Source organism: Gallinula chloropus, assembly GCF_964237585.1.
Source record: "Gallinula chloropus genome assembly, chromosome: 12".
Classification (NCBI taxonomy): domain Eukaryota; kingdom Metazoa; phylum Chordata; class Aves; order Gruiformes; family Rallidae; genus Gallinula; species Gallinula chloropus.
Genome location: NC_140097.1, coordinates 7,699,399 through 7,719,990, shown reverse-complemented (window position 1 = coordinate 7,719,990; position 20,592 = coordinate 7,699,399).

The window sequence follows — 20,592 nt, the reverse complement described above, 5'->3', positions numbered from 1 at the left end:
GCTGCAGCGTGTCCGACGGCGGCTGAGCAGCCACAAGGTGACAGTGTTTCAGAGCAATAACTGCGCTGCTTCCATAACTGCTGGGTGTTCCGTCTGAGGGGATGTTTTTTTTCCCCCAGCGCACATAGAGAAGCCCTGCTACTGCTAAATGCTAACCAAAATCTTTGGGGACCACCAGCCTTCTGCAGGGGCACAGCAGGGCCACGCAAAACCTGTTGTGCCCCCCTCCCCAGCCACCAGCTGGGGTCCAGGCTCCTCGTTATGACAGTATCAGGATATAAGCTTACAAGTGCTATTGATGGAGCTGGGGGCCCTGGCTGTCACCCTTCCCTGTGCTTGTCCAGCCCCAAAGGGAAAAGCTCACAGCACCACAGGGTATGTGGCACTTCCAGCAGCAGGTCACTGAACTGCTCTGCTTTCCTCTCCAAGGAGATCCCGTGCTACTACCTCGCTCTCCTGGGCTTCAGAGACACTGTGAGCATCCTCTGCCAGCAGGTCAGGACCCGCAGCAGCGCCCTGGATTAGACCCAAGTGTTGCTGAATGTCTTTGCTTTCTCAGCACAAAAGGCTTGAAGGGTCCTGGGAGCTTCTCACGGAGCCTGTGCTTTAGAGAAGTCTGTGCACAGCCGTCACACCATGAGCTGCAGGCCCACCTCCCTAACACCAATTACACTTTCTTACCTTGCTGTGATCCTCAGACAGCTTCAAAGCCGATGTATTTGTTTCATTTGCAGGGCTGTTTCAGCTTAGGTTTGGAAAAGATGGTACTTGAGTCACGTCTGGCTTCATTCTTCATCTTTCAGTGGTGGAAGTGTTGACAGCAATACTCAGATCTGCCCTAGAGCTGCACTGCATAAACCTACAGGTGTTAGGCACTGATTCCTTATAAAAAAAGCTTCCAGAAGTTATCTGTTTTCATAAGTAATTATTGCTGGCATAGATAACACTCTCATCTCTGCAAGGGTGGCTCTCAGAGATTACAGTCTGTGTTAGGAGTGAAAGGCACCTGGGTCAAGCCCTCTGCCCGCACGGCTCTGCTGGCCAGCTGGCATCGAACAAGTGCTGGCACAAGAGTAAGGACAGTTAGAAGATGCCCTTGGAATGGGATTTCTGCATCCCTTGGCCTCCCTGCAGTTTTTCTGCTACCCTCTCTGTGCTGTTAGTTGCAGCTGACCAGCCAGGTGCCTGTTTCCCTGCAAGCAGTGGTGTCTTTTGTTTGTTTATCTGGAGATTCGCAAATCAGTAAATCCTTCCTGTTAGTGCCACAGGATGCTTTGAAGGACAACGTTTCACGTGGTCCCCAAATTAAGTCTTTCACAGCATTAAAGTCCGTTAATTGGGGCATTCCAACAAGCAGACATGTTGGGGGGAGGTTATTATACTGGGAAGATGTGATGAAACCACATCATTAATTAGATATCTGAAAAGCTATTAATATCTAACGACCGTGAGAAGTCAAACTGGCAGGTAGGGATGGGACAGCAGGGAGCCTCTTCCTTCACCCCATACCTGTGGCAGCCCTGGGCATAGGGGAGGGTGCCAGGTGTGTCTGGTGCCATTGAAATGTATAGGAAGAGACAGCTCCTGCGTGAGATGGCTTGTAACGAGGGGTGGGAGAACGCCGCCGGCACGGGGAAGCGATGTGTGCTCCGTCTGTCCCATCATCAAACCAAGAGATGCTGAAATACCTTTGTAGAGATGTATAAATATATATACACACATGAAGGATTTATGCTGGAACCTTTTATTTTAGATACTGTGTCCCAGCCTCCTGGCTTTCAATGCTACTGGGCTTACACGAAGGGTGAATGGTCAGTACAAAAGGGTAGCCTGTGAGCTTGAATTTCACTGTGAGGTCTATTCAGTGTGTCTTTTCTCCCAAGAACAGATTTACTTTCAAAAATTGGTACTCCAGACTAACCCATGGGTGCATTTATTTCATACACAGCAGCAGCACCCAGGATGGAACTGGTGTTTCCTGTGAGAACCAGTGTGAGTGCTCTCACAGACTGGTGCTGAATCTGGCCCTTGCTTCCCCACGTGAAGCACAAATATTGATACTTCCTCCAGGCTGATGTGACAGTTTTTGGAGGGTACCACCCATGGGGTAAGGTCTGCTGCTTTCTAAGGTATCCTATTGCTCGTAGAAAGCCACAAATCTTTATTAAGATTTGTCAGCTCCAGCTGTGAGCCTGTATCTGCCTTTGTTTTTAGGTAATTTGTGCTGTACACTTTCACCACATGATCGCTTTTATTGTATGCAGTTCCTTATGTTGGGCACTTCTCTGTTGACTATGATTACTACCACATCAACTGTATGCTCCCATACTGTATAATTAACTTTATCTGCTTTGCTGCAGTGCCTCTCACTGGTAATTACACACACTCAGCTCTTTCACGACACTTCTAAGACTTTAAGAAGTGCTGATTACTCTTGCCCAGTCTCTGTCCAAACTGGAGGGACTTTACATGTCTACAATTATATCTTTTCCCTTGCAGGATTCTTGCTGTAATCTGGATATTGATTACAGTACATATAATGTGATCTTTAAATAAACTGTCTGTTTGGAATTCATTGGGGTTTACGCGTGCTGGTAGCTAAACCCTCAGGTTGTTGTCTAGTTGATGTGATAGTTACCGGTTTACTGAGATAATTTGAAAAGGAGAGCAAGGATTTTGAAATCTTTCAGTCCTCTGGGGAGTTACTCCATTTTCCTTCTCCTTAGCTCAGCCTTGTCAGCCTTCCCTGTGGTGCCTTAATGACTTTTGTCCTTTGGCAATTTTTTTAAGCCTCTTTTCCTAAGGTGAGAGCTCGTGCGATTATACCCTCTGCTCATCAGTCTGCGTTCCTGGGCTCTAATGCATCCAAACCCCTTGGTCAACTTGAACCAGATTTGGTAGACATCACAATGACATCCAGTTCTGTGAAGTTTCAGGAAGAATTTCTTTACTTGGGAAGAATTCTTTACCGAAAGGGTTGTCAAGCATTGGGACTGGCTGCCCAGGGAGGTGGCGGAGTCACCATCCCTGGAGGTAATTAGAAGGTGTGTAGATGAAGTGCTTGAGGACATGATCTAGAGGTGGACTGGTCAGGCTTAGGCTATGGTTGGACTCAATGATCTAAAAGGTCTCTTCCAACCCAACATAGAATTCTGTGATTCTATGTTACAGGCAGATCAGGTGGAGCAGATCCCAACTGGAAAGAATTGGCTGTTCTGACCTGCAGTGCCTGTAATCCCAGTACCTTGTGCTACTGATGCCTTTACTTAGCTAGTACTTAAGGAATGTGGCCAGCAGTGAGCACTGCTGTGTGGCCACCACAGGCTGTGTGGAGAGGTGGCAAATATACAGGCCGTGGCACACAGGGAGGAAGAGCTGGGAGTATTGCTGTGGTGGGGATGGGGGCGAAGCAGGGAGAAGGGGTACAGGATCTGTGGTACAGTCTGCATCCATAACTGCTCACAGAGCAGCAGCTGCTGCTGTAATTACAAATATTGATGTATTTTCCACAGCTCCCTTTCAAACACGCAGCCTTGTTTATTTTCCCCCACTCTTTATAACACAAGTTGTTTTCGCATCGTGCAAAGAAAAGCTCTTGGCTGAAAAGTGTTGTGTAACCTCTATTGAGATCTTCTAGCAAACCAGACACTGATTTATTAACCAAGGGATGTGGTGTTTGATGCAGACACCAGTGTGATGCCTTAACATCGTGCTGGCTTTTAAAATAAACCCAGTGGTGGAGTGGATGCAATCTGAATGTCCTGCTAAGTTCACAGGGCAGGGTACTTCTCTAAACATCTGGGAATGTCACTCTGGCCATTGCTGCAGATGGATGGTATAGCTGGAGAGCCTCTGCCAAATGCCCATTGACTTGAAGATCAGTTTAACTGAAGAAACTGCTCTTTCTTCCTTCTCCTGTGTGCAGTATGAGTCTCAGAGCAAGTGGGGTTTGAGGGTAGAGGCAGCATCATGCTGTGCTACCCGGGCACCGGTCACCCTAAGTGTTCTACTAATGGGCAAGTTCCTAGCCTGAGAAACTTCAGTTTGGGTGAAAATAGCTGGATTATTACTTTAGGAGGTTTTATGTTGGTTTTAATAAGTGTACAGAAAATTCAAACCATCTGGAATAGAGAGTCTATCTCTGCATGCAGTGCTCCTTAGCTGAGGGGAACTGCTTTACCATTGCACAGAGGTGTCTGAGCGACCTTGGGAAACAGAGAACGTGGATGCCCAAGTACCTCCAATATCTTTCTTTCTTTTATTAAGAAGAACTAACCCTGTTTTCAGAATATGAATATCCTTCATCCAGTAGAGGTGAAGAAAACTCTCCAGATGATTTACATCATGTCTTGAGATCAAACCTTCAAAGGTCAGGGAGAAGGGCCTTAAGCAAGGAAAGCGTGATTTAGCCCTCTATAAATGCTAGTGTTATTAGTGGCATTATGGCAATGTAGGTAACTTTTGGTTGCATATTTAATCTTCTTCAGCTGTGATTTGATGTTATTGAGTAAAAACCCCTGTGTAATTAGTTCCTTTCAGTGCCTTTCTATGTCACAGCTGCTCAGCAGTAAAGAAGCCTGTGCCTCGATGGTATTAATTCACAAATACCTGGTTAGTGCCCTGTAAAGCCCTGGCTGGCTGCAGCATTCAGCCTTTGCAGATATCTACCCATCTCTGACCTGGGGCTGCGTTAAACTCTCCTTCTGTAGCTGATTCGAAGTGCCTCTTAGTTGGGGTGATTTTTCTCTTGATTTCCATTTTCTTTTCACATCTCCCCTGACTTTCCCCTCCTCATCTCTCGCTCTCTGGACCTTTCTCTTTTTATCCTGGTCCTTGCAATCACCTCATCTGATAAATGAGATGGTTCTCCCACTGTCACTTCCTTTCAGGGTGTAGTTTGAGATTCCTATCTATATTTTACATGGTGTGGATGTGAACAGCTTCTAAAATCCCCTGCCCACAACTCATATGTACCTGGTGTGATGCTGGAGTGCTCCTCAGCTACTTGCCCTTGAACCAGCCTCTGTCTGGCCTGCTGAGACGAACTGCTTGGTACTTGCTAGTGCATGGACACCATTTGCTGTCACAGGATTATTCCCATTTATTCACTGCTTATTCCCATGTGGCATAAAAAATGGAGTGGGATTATCCTGGCCCCAGCCAGCAGCATGTGCTGGTGAGTGATATAACATACATTCTACTGTTTCTCCCATCTTCCAGCTAATATTTTTCCCTGTTACAACTCAATTCTTTCCTCTCTAAGTGCATAAATTGCCCTTTAATGTTTTCCTAGTGTGACCTGCATGACAGTACCTCCACATCTCATCTGTCTTCCTCCGTGTCCATGTTCCCAGTGCCATCCCAAGAAGGTTGTACCTGCTGCTCTGCTCTCCAGGCTGGCTCTCTGTACTCCTTCCCCTGTGCTTGCAGCTCGTGTGCATCAGCCCACCGGCAAGTTTGGCTGGAAGAATAAGGCTGTGTGTGCCACCGTCCGTCTGGCACGGGGAGGTGTTCCTCACAGCAAAGAAAAGGCACTTTGTGAAATGCAGTTTGCTGCTCTCTTGAGCAGAAACAAAGGTGTCCTGGTTTGTGGCCATCAAATGCTTGCTGGTAAATGCTGGAGGCTGTACCCCTGCTCGCTGCCCATCAGGGCTCTCTGCTGACATGCTAAGCTCCCTGTTTCATGCATTTCCTGGTTATTTCAGCTCTTTGGCACCCATCCATTCTGCTGTTGGGTGGCTGGATCTCACCCTCAATGTGGATTTTCTGGTCATAGCCACCCTTGGTCAGATGCCATCTAGACGCTGGTCCAACTCATCAAACAACTTGCTTTCCTGCTCAAGGCCTTGGACTCCAGTCAAATTAACCTCCTAGAAATCCTCTTGCTTCAGTTTGATGCAGGAAGTATTTGTTTTGTGCTGGTTTCTTTTTCCAGTGTTATTTTTTCAGTAGTATGCATATAGCGTACACACATATCTACACACACTTTACCCTGTATAGTTATGCACACTGTGCTGTGTATGTGCACACACACCTGCATGAGCTTATTGATACTTGTGTAGGTATGTGTGTAATCAAGCTGCAGGAGTCTTACTTGCATTAGTTTTCCTCTCTGAGGTTTTTTTTTCCTGGGGTTTTCACTGAGCCATAATTTTCTGGTTTGCCCCAAGACCATCTAAAATGACTAAACTGTTTATTCTATTGACATTTAATGTCTAGAACCTTTTCAAAGAAACATTGCTGGAGCAGCTATTTTCAGCTACCTTTTTCATACCTACTTGTGTTCTGTGCTACTTAACTTGTTGTTTCCATGACAATTATCCCCAGAGTTAGAGGCAGCCTTGTCCTCCGCTGCTGGTTTGCAAAGCTGCCCTTGTTCTTGCCCATCTGGGAACCCGACTGCAGAAGTTCAGGCTCAATTCCATTTTCTCTTTTCATATCTCCTGGCTGTCCCACTAACATTATCCAGGTGCTGCAGGCGACTGTAATATATATTGCATACCACATATTGCTGTGGAAATGATTTGGAGGGCAGAGCTGTCTCATCCTCAAGAGTAGTGATGTATTCTGGCTAGTGGAGGAGGACACATCGCCCACGGAAGGACTCGAACAAAGGACTAGCTTCACCTGGTGTGAGGTGACCCACTGCTCAGCACGAGTTCCCAGCAGCCCAGGTTTGGGACCCGCTAGAGTTGAAGAGGAGGGTGGATGTTTCTCAACTGCTGCTCTCTCATTGCAGGGTTGTCCAAACATGAAAAAGGTATAGTGAATATTTTGAACCGTATATTGACTATTTCAACATCTTCTAACATTTTTAGCACCCCCATGGTGCTTTCTGCTGTCTCATTCCCCTATTCCTGTTTTCTCCATCCCACTCCCAGTGACTTGCAGCCATTCCTGAAGTGTCAAGAGGCAACCATTTGATACATTATCCTTATGTATTTCCTTATTATCCCTATCCAGTCTGGTAGGAATAACTCTGACCTTTCTGTATGACGTCCTCTCAACCCTACCAGTACCTCCTCACCCTTTAAGCATCGTTTTTTAATTTTATTTTACTATTTCCTCCTATTTTTCCACACGCCGACTCCTTTCATTCTTACCTACTCGCGTCCTTCCCTCCCACCACCCCCAGCTTCCTCTTGTGAATCCACTTAAGTGTAATCTAAAACATACTGCATGAAAATGGGAGCCCAGAGAAATATTTGCTCTGGCTCTCGCTAGCACCTCGCGATGCCAGTGAGCTCGGAGACAGTGGATTCTCAACCCTGCAGTAAAACGAGCCGTTCCTGTAAATTTAAACTTTGAGTCTTTCTCACAAACTACAGTCAAAATGATTGTCAGCTTAAAAAGCACCTTTTAACTAAATTCAAAGGAACTCATTCGGAGCAGAGGGGTTTTATTTTTTCAATTCCCACCGTGATCAAACTAATTACAATTACCAGCCTGCTACTGAAACAGAAAACATCCAGAATGCCACAATATTTGAAGTTATATTTTAAGGAGCAAACATACCAGATCAGAGGAAAAAAGCTTCAAAGAAGTCCAAAGCGATCGTCTTCTTAAACAGTCTTAATTGCTTGCCAGATAAATGGGAATCAAGAGCTAGGAGAAAGAAGGAGCCTTGTGCATAATCCACATGGAGAATGGGATCTGCTGTAGCAAATGAGCCTTGTATGATCCAGTACTGAATCATCCCAAATAACCAGCCCGTCTGCCCAAATGCCACCACCCATCGCCTCGACTCATGGTGTGCAAGGGAAACTCAGAGGTCCCATCTCAGGTTGTTATGGGGTAATGAATGTTACTGCCAGCTCTTCAAAGCTCCTGAAGTGTTTATTCATCTTCATAGTTGCTCTTAGTCATCTCGTTCTTACTCAGATGAAATGCAGAGTTTTGCAGCCATGCTGGGTGCACAGTTTTGCCCTGTGGGAACGAATTATCCCAGTTCTGGGAAAACCTTCAGCGCTTGCCAGCAGTGTATGGCCCTCCTTGGGTGGGGAGGGAGATCTTGGTGATATGGCAGATTGAACTGCTCTGTGGGTTTTTTTCCAGCTAGCTCAAAAATTTCACTTCTCCCTCTGGAAGGCTTTTTATTTTCTGTAAATAAGTTATTGAAAAATATCTGACCCATAAGAACCTTGCTTGTTCTACTGTCTGCTGGAGGTGACTCCATGGGTGCGCTTTGCTAGTCTGATCCCTGGATCCCTGCAACGTAGATTGTTTACCATCAGGTCTGGCCCAGCCACAGTGAGGTCTGGAGTGACATTCCTTATCTGACACGTCTCACCAGGACCTGGAGACTCCCCGTCGTGGGTAGCTCCGGCAAGGAGAGGTTAGCCTCACTTTCCCAAGGGTCACTACCCTTTGCTTGTTTGATGCTCTTCTGATTTCATGCTCCACTGTGTGTCCAAACCCAGCCCCTTGGGACAGACCTTGGCTAGAACATCATTTCTGAGATGCCATGTCCCCAGCAGGTCATACTGAGATGCCCAGTTGGGCTCCTCCATGAGCAGTGACTGTTTGCCCGATTTTCACAGTGCCCAGCTTACACCTCTTCCCAGGGCAGCCTGGGGCTGGTGGGATGAGCTATGGAGAAGTCAGGGAGTGGCAGGAGACATTAGAGGAACGGAAGGAGTGCACTGCAGCTTTGTCTCAAAACATTACCCAGGAGCGGAGCTGGGGGTGGGACCCCTAAAAACAAGGATGGGATGAGTGATATGAAGCAAGAAAGAGGCCAGGATATTGGGGTGGGCCTGGGAATTGCAGCTGGAGCTCCCGGACTTTGTCTTTCCGCGTGCGGTTGGACTTGCCGCGGTGCCCCAGGGATGTGGCTTTTGGGAGCGGTCACAGCTCGCTGCTTCTCAAGCAGTGGCGTTTATGGACAGCTGTGTTTTTGGTACATGGTTCCTGTTTCGGCTTCTCCCCAGCTGCGTGGTTTGGGTATGGCAGTTCCCTGTGCCACAGGGGTCTGCTCCCAAGGTCCGAGGGACAGGAGGATGTTGTCAGTGGCGGCTTCCCCAGTATCCCTTTCCAGTGATGATGGAGCCAAGGTATGACTGCTCTGCGGTCTCCTTCCGTCATTGTGAGGCAGCTGCTGTTTCATTCCAACTTAGACTAACCATGAAAACGTGCTGGACACTGAAAAGTGGTCTTGAGCACAGAAAGCAGCTTACAAGCCTGAGCAGAGAGGAGGGGAATTTTTCATTTGGCAGGATGACATGCATAGCGAGCACTCTTGTTTTTAATAAGCTCACAAAGCTTTCTTGAAAGCCAGGGATATTTTTTTTTTTCCATCCTGAACACATGAGGTATTTTCATTTCATAATGAATGTGTGTTACGTCCAACTTCCAGAAAGCCTTTCACATGAAAAGGAAAAAAAAAAAAGAGGTCTTTGCTTCTTTTTTTTCAGATGCTGAAACGAACAGGGTGGAAGTAATCATGAAACAAAATGCTGGAATATTTGCTTTGTGCTCAGAGATTGTGTGGCATCTTGTATTGTCTGAAGCAGCACCAGATAATAATCATACGTGCAAATCTCTCAGGCTGGAGCAACAGGGAGAGGAGCCAATCTCTGTGTCTCCATAGAGCTGGAAGAAATCTCAGATATTTCTGTTTGTCTGCAGAACAGCTGGGGACTTCTCTAGACATGAATCTAATTAAGCATATTCCTCGCCACAAACACTTCAAGTCCTATTTCTGAGATCCCAATGCCTTTCCAAAGCAAAGCCTTAGGAATATTGCTTTCATGCAGCGTGGGTTGGGTTGCTGGGGGGATTTTTTTGGGGGTCTGGGCAAAATTAAATTACAGTTATAGGCTCAGAGCAAAATTTACTGAAGTCAATAATATTGATTGATATGTGGGTATCTGCAGAATGTCATGCATTAATAATAGCTGGATTTAATCCACAGGCCCAAGAGGACTCCTGGCAGTGATGTGGATATTGGAATGGGACAGACTGGGATGACATTTGGAACGCCTGGTCCTCTCTGCCCAGCGATGAGTGTCCTCCCTGCTGCAGGTACTGGAGCCCCATCCCTGCCTCCTGTCCTGCCCCAGGTTAGGATGAAAATTGAAATACTGAGCAATTTTTTCTCTGCTCACTGTATCCCAATCTATAATACAGAGCATTAATTTCTGGGTTGGGTGGAACAAAGGACTTAACTGGAGCCTGTTCAGTCTGCCCAGGATGCAGAGCCTGGCTGCCTGGATGCAGTGTGAGCAGCAGGGCCCCATCCCACAGCCCATCCCTGCTCCCTGCAGCATTGGGCATACTGAACTCCTTCAGCTGGTTTTGGGGCACAGATCCCCTCTGTGTGACTCTGTGGGCTGGCTTGTGAGTGGCCAACTGTGCCCAGCTCAGATCCACCCCCCACCCCTGTTGAGACCCCTGGATCCACCACAGCTCTGCAAACCACCCATTTCCAGTCTTGCAGCCACTTTTTATTTTAAATCCTGGGGTTTGAATCGACCCAAACGAGAAAGAACATTGCTGCCTGGTTCCTTATCTGCTTGTTTCAAGTTGTGGTGCAAGGTTGCCACTGACCCCAATGCCATGTCTGAAAGCCCTCTCTGGGTTCCTTGCAGTTTTAGGGGAATCTTTTCCTGGGAATAAATTTATCAGAGGAAAATCCCAGTAATGATGCATTACAATTTTTATCCATTTGTTTTTTTTTTTTTTTCCTTTTCTCTTTAATTTTGGTGTTAATCCAAATGATGCCAAGCTTGCAGGAGGCTGGTCCTGGGCTTCAGGTCCTGCTCTCTGATGCAGTTAAAATATAGCTGCAGCAAGGCTTGTTGGCAAAGCCACATACCCTAAGATCATCTAATACAACTGGAATAAACAGATAAGCTTTTGGGCACATAAGCTCCTCCTTGGGTCCCTTAGATGTAAAGTTATTTTTCTGTGCTGCTCAGATAGCTTGATTTATATTAATTTGCATATACCAAGTATAGTGAAACCCAGTGAATTCTCCTGATATGTTTTCACTCTTGTAAGAAATATGATGGGAAGTGGAAGATATGATCATCTCTCTCCCTAGTGGCATCAGTAAATATCACACATATCAGATTAAACCCTTGACATTTTTCCAACAGTGTGAAATTTGCTTGAAGATGTTGGAAAATGAGTTATAGATGTGAAAGCCAGGCTTGGAATATGAATGCAAACACGTTAACCCTAAAAATGGTGTAATTTGCTTTCCCTGATATCCTGGTGCATGGAGCTGGAGGGGCCGTGGGGGAGAACTCCCACCATGGCAGCAGAGGCTGGAGGTAAGTGGGATGCAAGGCATGAGACAGAAGTGTCTTTTGGCTCTTGAATAGCAATGGGTGGCCAAATCCTGCCCAGAGACACTCAGGGATGCACCCCAGCAGGGAGGTGGGACATCACCCACTCGAGCAGGTGTCTGGGTGGCTTCAAGTGTCTTCCTGCCCCAAGGTCAGGGTGCAAAACTCCCTGCAAAGCCAGGGAGAGCTGCCCAGCAACTTGTGCATGAAAAACGCACTTTTCACTTAGCTGGAAAGGCAAAATCTCTCTGGGGTTACTACATCACAATCACCCACCTGCAAAAGATTTTGGAGAGGTGAAGGTTGGGGATTTGAGGTGGTGCTATGGACAGGGCTCTGTCTTTGACCTAGAATTTATGGTCAGGGCTCTCATCTGTCTAATAATGAAGCTGGGTTTAGTTTTTTTTTAAATCCAAAACCACTTCAGCATGTTTTCAGATGCTTCTGTCTCTGGTATGCCACAGTTGAAAGGTGCACTAGGTTGATGCTGAGGGATTTTTCATCTTGTGTGTGAGGTCTTTCACTTTGTGTGGGTGAAACTAAGTCCTGGTACAGTGAGCCCAACCTAGGCTGGTGGCACGTCATGTTCAGCCCCCTCCATGGATGTGTACAGGGTGTTGTGAGCAGCAGAAACAGAGCAAAAAACAGGAGACAGGAAAAATCCTGAGTATTTTAAGGATCAGGCTGATTTTAATCCAGAGGAATTGTTGTGGCAATTATACTATTCAAAGCTGTTCTGATGCCTCATTAATTTCTTCTGTTGCTCCCTTGGAGATGACCAAGACAGAACTTGGTTGCAACTGCTGCTTGTGAGTGCGGCAGCTCTGTATGAGCCATTAGGAGTGCAGCATCCCTTGGAGTTGCCATGGAGATGCCTAGGCTGATTATAAGCCAGGTGAATCACCCCTACCACCACCACTGGCTTATCCCTTGGGGACATGGCTGACAGCCTGATGCTGGGGCAGCAGGGAACAGTACCTCAGACCAGGCATTAAAGCTGCTTGGAGAGAGAGTTTTTGTAATCAGCGTGGACCAGGTGCTGGGTGGCTTGAGAAGGACCACACACCAGAGTGGTGAAGTGTTGGGAGCAGTAGAGATGAGCCTGAGACCTACATCTGCAAATAGAGATGGGTTAACAGGAGTTCACCATGCCAGATCTCTGTCCCAAATGACCTTGGCCCAGTGTCTTGCAGGTGCTGTCAGCTTGGCCTCACTGACCTGGCCAAAAGCTGCTTTGAAGGAGCTGCAGCCCTCGCTGGGTGTTGATGCCCCTGTCAGAGGAGGGGGGTAGCTCTGTAGGGGATTGTGGTGTAGCACTGAGAAATCTGCTCTTTCAAAATTTGGCAAGCGTGGCATCACTTGAAATACAGTATTAGCATAAATTAGCTGAGAACACATTTATCTGTGGCAGAGGGAAAGTTGCTGCTTGGCAGCAGGTGGCTTGCTTTTGTGCAACAGATAGTCTGTCTTCACTTAATAAACATCTATCAGATAAAAAGGTGATGCGGTTGACATACGACTCATCTATTCTTAGATTTGGCATTTGGGAACACGGTTTCACAGCTCAGATCTGACTGGGAGCATGTACCATTTCACAGGCAGGAAGGTTCTTCTCTGGTAATGAATTTTGACTCTGATTTAAATGCAAGATGAGCAGAGACATCCTCTCGGCCCTGGTTTATGGCTGCAGCGTGTGCTCAGCCACTGCCTGCACTTGGTGAGCTTAGGCTTATCCATAAAATCAGACTTCTTGCACCCAGTGCTGCTCAGGGCTGGGGGGAGCCCTCTCAGGGATCAATTTTGTGAGGCTCACTGAACCACTGAGGCACTGGCTGGACTGTATCTGTTCTATGGATAGCATCACTATATATATGTCTCCTACTATTTATATATATATATAAATATATATAGAATATATATATATCTAAAACTCCCATATAGATATATAAAATCTACATGTGTCTCCTGCTTTGGAGATACCCCACACTGACACCATGATCATCTCCTTCAAAATACAAAGTCAGAACAGTTCTTACAGATCTCGGTCATCTGTGTGAAGGTCAAGACTCCTTTCTTTTTCCTTTTTTTGACAGTGGTAATAGAAAAAGTGTTGCCAGATACAGAAAGAAGGTCAGAAAGCTGCACATAAACGGGGCAGAGCATCAGCTGAAGTGAGAGGAGACCTAGTTATGGGATTGAAGCTCTATGGAAGGAAACAGGTAAAAATCTCACAGGAACTTGTATTTTTGCAAGAACTTGAAATGTTCTTTCATCTTCTTGGCTGAGCCTTTTAGAAATTTTACATTTTTAGCTGAAAGTTGGAGACTGTTTTGTCTCGTTTCGGTTGTTCAGCATGTTTCAGTTGTCCAGGAATAGCTGGAGAGTCTTGCCAGACTCAGGATTGGGTGGCTGACCTGGGAAATGTGGGTGATGGCAAACAGCCGGGCTTATTTTCCCACTTTTTCCCCCTGGAGTTTGTAATCACCACCCCCACATGTCCAATAGTACTTTCTACCATCTACCCACTTCGTGTACTTAATTTAGAAGGACAAAATTATGTAGTACCAAGATACTACATAGTGGTTGCAGCAGTGAATTCATCCTAGCTGCTTGGCTTGCCATGCCTGGGTGGGATGGGCCACGTTTGCAGAGTGGTGTCTGCACGCCGAGGAACGAGCGTTCACCTTTCTGCTCAAGTGCTTGAGCCCATCCCAGAGTTCAGACTTGCTTGTGCAAATGGCATTTGGCAGGACAGATGGGTCAGCCAGCCATAAACCTCTGAAATTCCAGCTTCTGAAAGCCTGAAATACAGGGACCTCAGAGGGAGGAAATCGGGAATCAGGTTAAGGTTGTGTTGAGGAAATGCCTCCACGCCCTGTGCTGTGCTCTGGGAGAAGGATGAGGTGCAGAAGGCTCGGGATGCTACCAGGTAGGGTGCTGCTGCTGGCTGGCTGTTCATTCACTCAGTTCTTAGCTGGGAATCTTAGCAGTAACACATCAGTGAAAGGGGAATGTTAGTTTGCAGGTATGTCCTCCACTCTCACCACTCATGAGGCTCTTCCTTCCCCAAGGTGCTATGAATAAATAATGCAGTATGAAAATGAAGCCCCTGTGGTTATCAGGGCTATTAGCTGGGAGCTGATTTAGATCTGGATATTCTGCCTGTAGTTTAATGTAGTGGCTACTGGAGAAAAAAATCACTTCTCTGGAAGACCACGCATGCCAGTGGAGAGAGGTTATCATGCCAGTCCTGGGATGTGCTTATCTTTAGGAAAGACAGTTTTGGAATCTCGCTCCACGTTGGTGAAACTTGATTGCTGCCTTATCATTCAGAGCTCGAGGCATACATTCATGCTGTTATTATAATATGTTATTTCCTCACCGTTCCTCATATAAATGATAGAGGCTGTGATGCAGAACTCTGTGTGTAGGAGAGGGAGAGCCTTGTGCCTCTGTAAATGAAAATCCATCTGCTTTCCGTGCTGGAGATGGATGCTCAGAGCAGAGCTGGGGCTGCTTCCTCTGGCTTTTGTGATGAGCAATGGTCAGTGACAGTGCACAAGCTGGATGTACCTGGAATGGGTGCATCCTCCAGCAGCCCCCCCTAGATCTTGAAGCTGCCCAGAGCAGCAGCTGAGAGTCCCTTGGAGGTTCCCTTCATTTCTGCAGCAGTGCTCCTTGCTGGTTCTGTGGGCAGAGGATGGAGGTGGGAACAAGCCTGAGCCATGCTGGGCTGCTCACACTGACCAGCTATTCATGGTCCACAAGCCAGGACCCCCAGCAGCCTGCTCCCACCGGCTCATGGAGAGAGTGGTCCCAGGCCAGATCCTTAAACCAGCTTCTTAATTCCCAGCAAACTCCAGGACTTGAGCCATGCTTTGATACACACAGGCAGGGAACCTGCTGGTGGTGCTGAGGAGGTCCCCAGCAGTGCTGTCACATCCCAGTCCTCCCAGTCCTTGGCCAAGGGGGCAGCAGGAGGCAGAGCTGGAAGTGTGTTGTTGGTTGGTAGCTGTGCTGAATCTCTTTGGTCTTTAGGTGCTTTGTCGGTGAGAAACAGGTGAGTGGGGTCTTACTGGGAGAACTTTTGACTTCTCTGCCAAGAGCAGAGTGACAGCCCCCTCCCAGGGACCGGGGGGAACACTGCAAGAGAAGGACCCCAAGGCTGAGCACCTGGCAATTACAGCATCCCTGCGAGCGTTCAAGCCCACAGCCTTGCTCGCTGCCTCCAAGCCTTGGCACAAACCCCTACTTTATTTTCTACTATTTTTTCCCATTCCTGAGCTTTGTTCCTCATCTCAGTTTTCTCCTGTACATGTGGATGAACCCAGTGCTCATGAACTCCATGCCCAGTTAGGGAGAACTGGAATATTGCATTGAATTATTTGATTTTAAAACTTCGTCACCAGTGGGGAAAAAGCAATCTATTAGATATGGCAGGAAAACAAAATTGGAAACTCCATTGAAAGACAAACTGGTTTTGAACAATTCTCATTTTACTCTGCACGCCTTCAAACTGCCTCAGTATTCTCGTAGTAATTTTGGGTTGCTTTGACCTGAAAGAATCAAAGTATTTCTTTTCTGACAGGGCTGACAGGTGCTTTGACTGATGCTAGCTAAAAATCAGGTCTTTTCAGTCTGAGAAATGGTACAACATCATTTGCATACAAACAGGGACCTAGACAAGAGCCTGGAAATTTCTTGCACTTGCAAATCCTGACACTTGAGGCGAATAAAAGGAATTTTACTCCCTGAGCCCAGCGGATTCTCAGCAATAATGATGTTCTCGTCAACATTAGTTGGAAACTCCAAATTATGAAAGTGATAGTGGGAGATATTCGCCTTTCTTCCCCCAGACAGGCGCTCCTGACGCTCTCTTGCTGTTAACAAGCAAGGAGCATTAAAGGCAGGGATCTCTGGGGCTGCAGTAAAGCCTCCGTGGGGAGCGATGCTTGTTTGCTCCAGTTCTCTGTGCATCCAAAATCAACTTCCTCTCTCAGTATCTTTTGCCTTAAACAGTTACATTCATAAATATGCAAAGATTTTCCTTTCTCTGAGCAAACCCCTCTGCTGTCACAGCTGGGCTGGGTGGTGATGTCAGGTGTGCTAGCTCCCATCATCTCAAATCCTGAAATGAACTGCTGGGAGCCCAAGTGTTGGAGAGGAGGCTGTGGAACAGGCCATGCACCTCCTGTGGGACATGCTCAGGTACTCCTGCCCTGGGGGGCTGCCCACTGCATTGCTGGGTACCCAATGTGGGTGTCAGTTTCTCCCCCTTCCCCTTTTTTCTTTCCTTTTTCCAGACTGTCAGCACCCACCAGGGCTGCCAGCAAGAACCACCCTGCCCAGGATTGGGACCACTCCAGCACCTCTGGAGGGGCTTGCTGAAGGCCCACACACTGTGCTGGGGGTCTCACCTCTGGCACATGAAAAAATTACCAGTTCACCCATCTCTTACCCAAGGACAAGGTGTTAATGTAAGTCCTCAGGGGCAGGCTAAGAGAGGCAGGGGGAGCATAGAGCCTGGGAGCAGGGCACAGGACAGCATCATATCTTGCAAATTTTGGGCCAAACCATGAAGATTTTTCCCAGCAGCTCTCCCTGGCTCCCCTTCCATCCCCTGTAGCCACGTGAACAGTGCACAGTGTGACATGGAAATGAATATTTCACTCAGTGCTTTTACACTGTTTTCTTTACAAGAGCCTATGAATTTCATAAAGCTTCCTAAATATTCCAAAACTGTTCACCAGCCACGTGAGCTGATGGTGCAGGCCTGGGGAGGGGGGGGGGGATTTACTATTTTGAAGAGTCATCACATAAATTATCCAGCAGCCCTAATTTGACCAGCTGTATTTACTGTGGTGGGCCAAGAGCTCCAGAGGCTGCTGCCTCCCAACGCTGACCACAGATTTTGCTGGTCTGGCTTTTGGCATTGAGGCAGGGTGAGACCTGACCCAGGGAGGAGGAGGGCTGGGGGGGGGGGTGGAGGGGGTGCTCATCTGGAAGGATCCAGCCCCAACAGCAAACAAAACTCTCCATCAGGCCAATATGTTACTGGCCTTTCTGCCAGGCACTCTGTGAGCTCTTGTGCATGGCGAATGAGCAGCAGTAATTACAGAGCTGCAGCATCTCCAGATGTTTTGTGTACGTTTCACTCTTCATTTATTTGTTTTCTGTGCCGAGTTACTCGGGATACTGAAAAATGTAAATAATGAATATGTGATGAGCAGCAAGAATGGATCTCTGCCCTGCCTGGCTCTTCCAAAAAAGCTAATTAAACCGAGTACCAAAATAAAAACCGCTTGAGTCTGCTCCAGCGCCAGCCATAAAGGAGTGCTCATGAGCAAATAATTGACAATTAAAGCCCGACTTACAGAACAGAAGGAAAAAGGACTAAAGCCTTGTCTGCAGCTGAAGTGTGCTCATACAGTGAGGAGCTATAGGATGGTTGTGTTGATGGGAAATGAGCTGTGGCTGGGGTGGGAGGGGTCAGGGTCGGGGGAGCCTCCCAACAGGTCACAACAAATGCTAAGCCAGAGCCACTGATTTAACTTAGAGCAGTTTTGGCAGCCTCCTGTGCCAAAGGAGGCCTTTTGAGCTCCTTGCTGGTAGAGACATTGCAGTGGAGGTTTGGAGATGGGGAAACTGAGGCACAGAGCATGAGCATGATCAAGGGCGACAGACAAAGGGATCACTGCTGCTGGGGGACAAGGTGAGTTTGTTAAATCAGGGCATCTGCTAATATATACATTGCCTAATATACACATAGCCTGGCTCAGGGCTGGCTTTCTCCAGGGGTGATGTTGATACGGGATCTGTCCCGGGAACTGCGTGGTTGATTGTATGAATTATGTGTGTGTGTGTGTATACATCTATATACATACATCTATACGTGTGTGTGTGTGTATATACTGTGATCTGATATGCTCTCTTCAGAGTTTAATGCTTTATTTAGACTGAATTAACTTGTTTCACAGGGCTGTTTATCCATTTTAATAAATCAGCTCTTTCAGCTGAATCGTGCCTTAAGAGTTGATCATATCCAGAGCCTCCAAGAGAGCAGCAGATATAAATATTTGCTTTTACAACGGGGAAACTCTCCTGAGAATGCTTTAGCAAATGACTGTGGGTTTGCCTAAAACAGGGAAGCTGGCAATTTGTTGAGCTGTTAATAAGAAATGAAGAAGCAGAAAGGTGGAGCTGTAGATAAGGGGCCTTTGCTCACTGAGCTAAGGGCCCATGTGCCATCAGGAAGGTTAACCCTGCGAGCTGGCATCCTCTGCTCCTCCCATGTGAGGATGAAACCTGGAGGCACAGATGAAGCTGATGCTTTTACAGGTAGTGAGGCACAAAGGAGCACAAGTGTGTTGATGGATGGAGGCAGCAGACAAATAATTTAAATTTTCTTCCTGCTCAGAGGTCCAGACAGGTGTTCCTGGCACTAGGAATGGCTGTAAGAGTGTCTTGCTGGCCAGTGTCAGTGCCCAGCAGTACCTGCATGGGAATAAAAAGCTTTGTTTGTTTGTTTGTTTGTTTTATCCTTCAGTGTTGTAACTATTGAAATAGCTGTGGGAAATGGGTCAGCCTTTCCACAGGCAGGTGCCAATGGTACTCTCCAAAGAGAGTGGAGAAAGCCTTCCATCTGTAGAGCTGCCACTCTTCAGCTGGGCACTGTTTGCAGGCATTTGAAAAAGAAAAGGAAAGGTGAGCTCTCACACCCAGAAAAGCAAAGGGAACTGGGCAACCTGCACTGGAGTAACTCAGAAAAATGGATGCTCAAAGTGTCAGGGCTGGTGAACTTGTGTATGATGGTGACAGGGTGGGAAAGGGTCAGCTCTTGGCTGTGGATGCTCTGGGTCTCCCAGCTTGGCAGCACCTCATGGGAAATGGGGAGATGAGACCATACTAACAAGACTCCCACTGAATTAAGATCTGGTCCTTAGAAGAAGGAGAAGAAAAAAAGAAGTGAAAAAAAGAATTATTATTTGATACAGTTTATAAATGCACTGATAGGCAACATGATGGCTTTCAGGTGCTTTTGGAGCCAGCTCTCTAGTGATTTGTTCATGGCCCTTAGTGTCCTTGGCCACAGATTCCCCTTGTACTCAAACACGAGCTGAATTCCTAAATAGTTTGAAGGATCTAGGTTGAAAATGTGTTGCATTAAAAAAGACAGACATTTAGTCTTTAAAATAAAGTCTTCTGAAATTGTTCTCAGCTAATGAGCTTCCCCTTGCCACAGAGGATGGATGCTCATCTAATAGGTGGCAGATAATCTCCAGGAGAATGAGGACAGCCTAGATTTCAAGAATAGCATAATTGTATGTAAATGCAAGGAACTGGGATCTTGTTCTTTCTTTTTATATTTTTTTTTTAGCCTGAAAGAGCAAATTTCATCAGATACCACAGCAGCCACCAGCCCAGGGGGCCAGGGAGGGTGTGGGGAGCATTGCTGGGTTTGGTGCTGCTGGCCCCAAGCTGCACAGTTGGGGTTCCAGAGGCACAGGGCAAGTGAGGCATTAGCTTCATGTAGCAGTTTCCAGATTGGGGTGCTGCTGATTATTTCGACCCTCGTAGCTCCTATCTCTGTGTCTCTCCGCAGAGGCTCTGCTCATCTGATTATAATCTGTCTGCACAAGTTCATGGCTGTGTGGCTTCCCAAAAAAACCCCCAAGGTTCCATGTGCTGGAAGCTTCCCTGCACAGCTCCAGTGGCTTTTGGGCCAATACATTGCCCACGCTGGGGTGTTTTGGGTGTTGCATGGACCTTAGTGAGCCCCCCCAGTCCCCAGGCAGAATCAACATGAAGGGGACTGTGTTAGGGAAGGACAACACGAAGGATGTCATGCTGCTGCCCAGGCTGCAGTGTGGGTGCTGGCTTTGCAGCAGGGGTAGTAGCTGCTGAAAGGTGCTGTGTCCCCATACTCAGGACCAGCTCGAGGGGTGGGGGGGGCAGCGTACACACTCCCAGCTCGAGTGTTAAAGGCAGCCTAATCCCCTGTGCCTCCCAAAGCCATGGTTAGCATCTCATGGCTGTGCCGGGATGGGCAGGGTACGGCTGAACCCATCCCAACCCCTGAGGTCACACTGGGTGGGCCTTGCTGAGGCCTTAAAAAAGAATCATAGAATCACCTAGGTTGGAAGAGACCCTTTAGATCATGAAATCCAACCACAGCCTAATCCACCTCTAGACCATGTCCCCAGGCACTTCACCCACTTGCCTTTTAAACAATTCCAGGGATAGTGAGCCCATACATCCCTGGGCAGCCTGTACCAACCCCTGACAGCCCTTTCAGCACAGA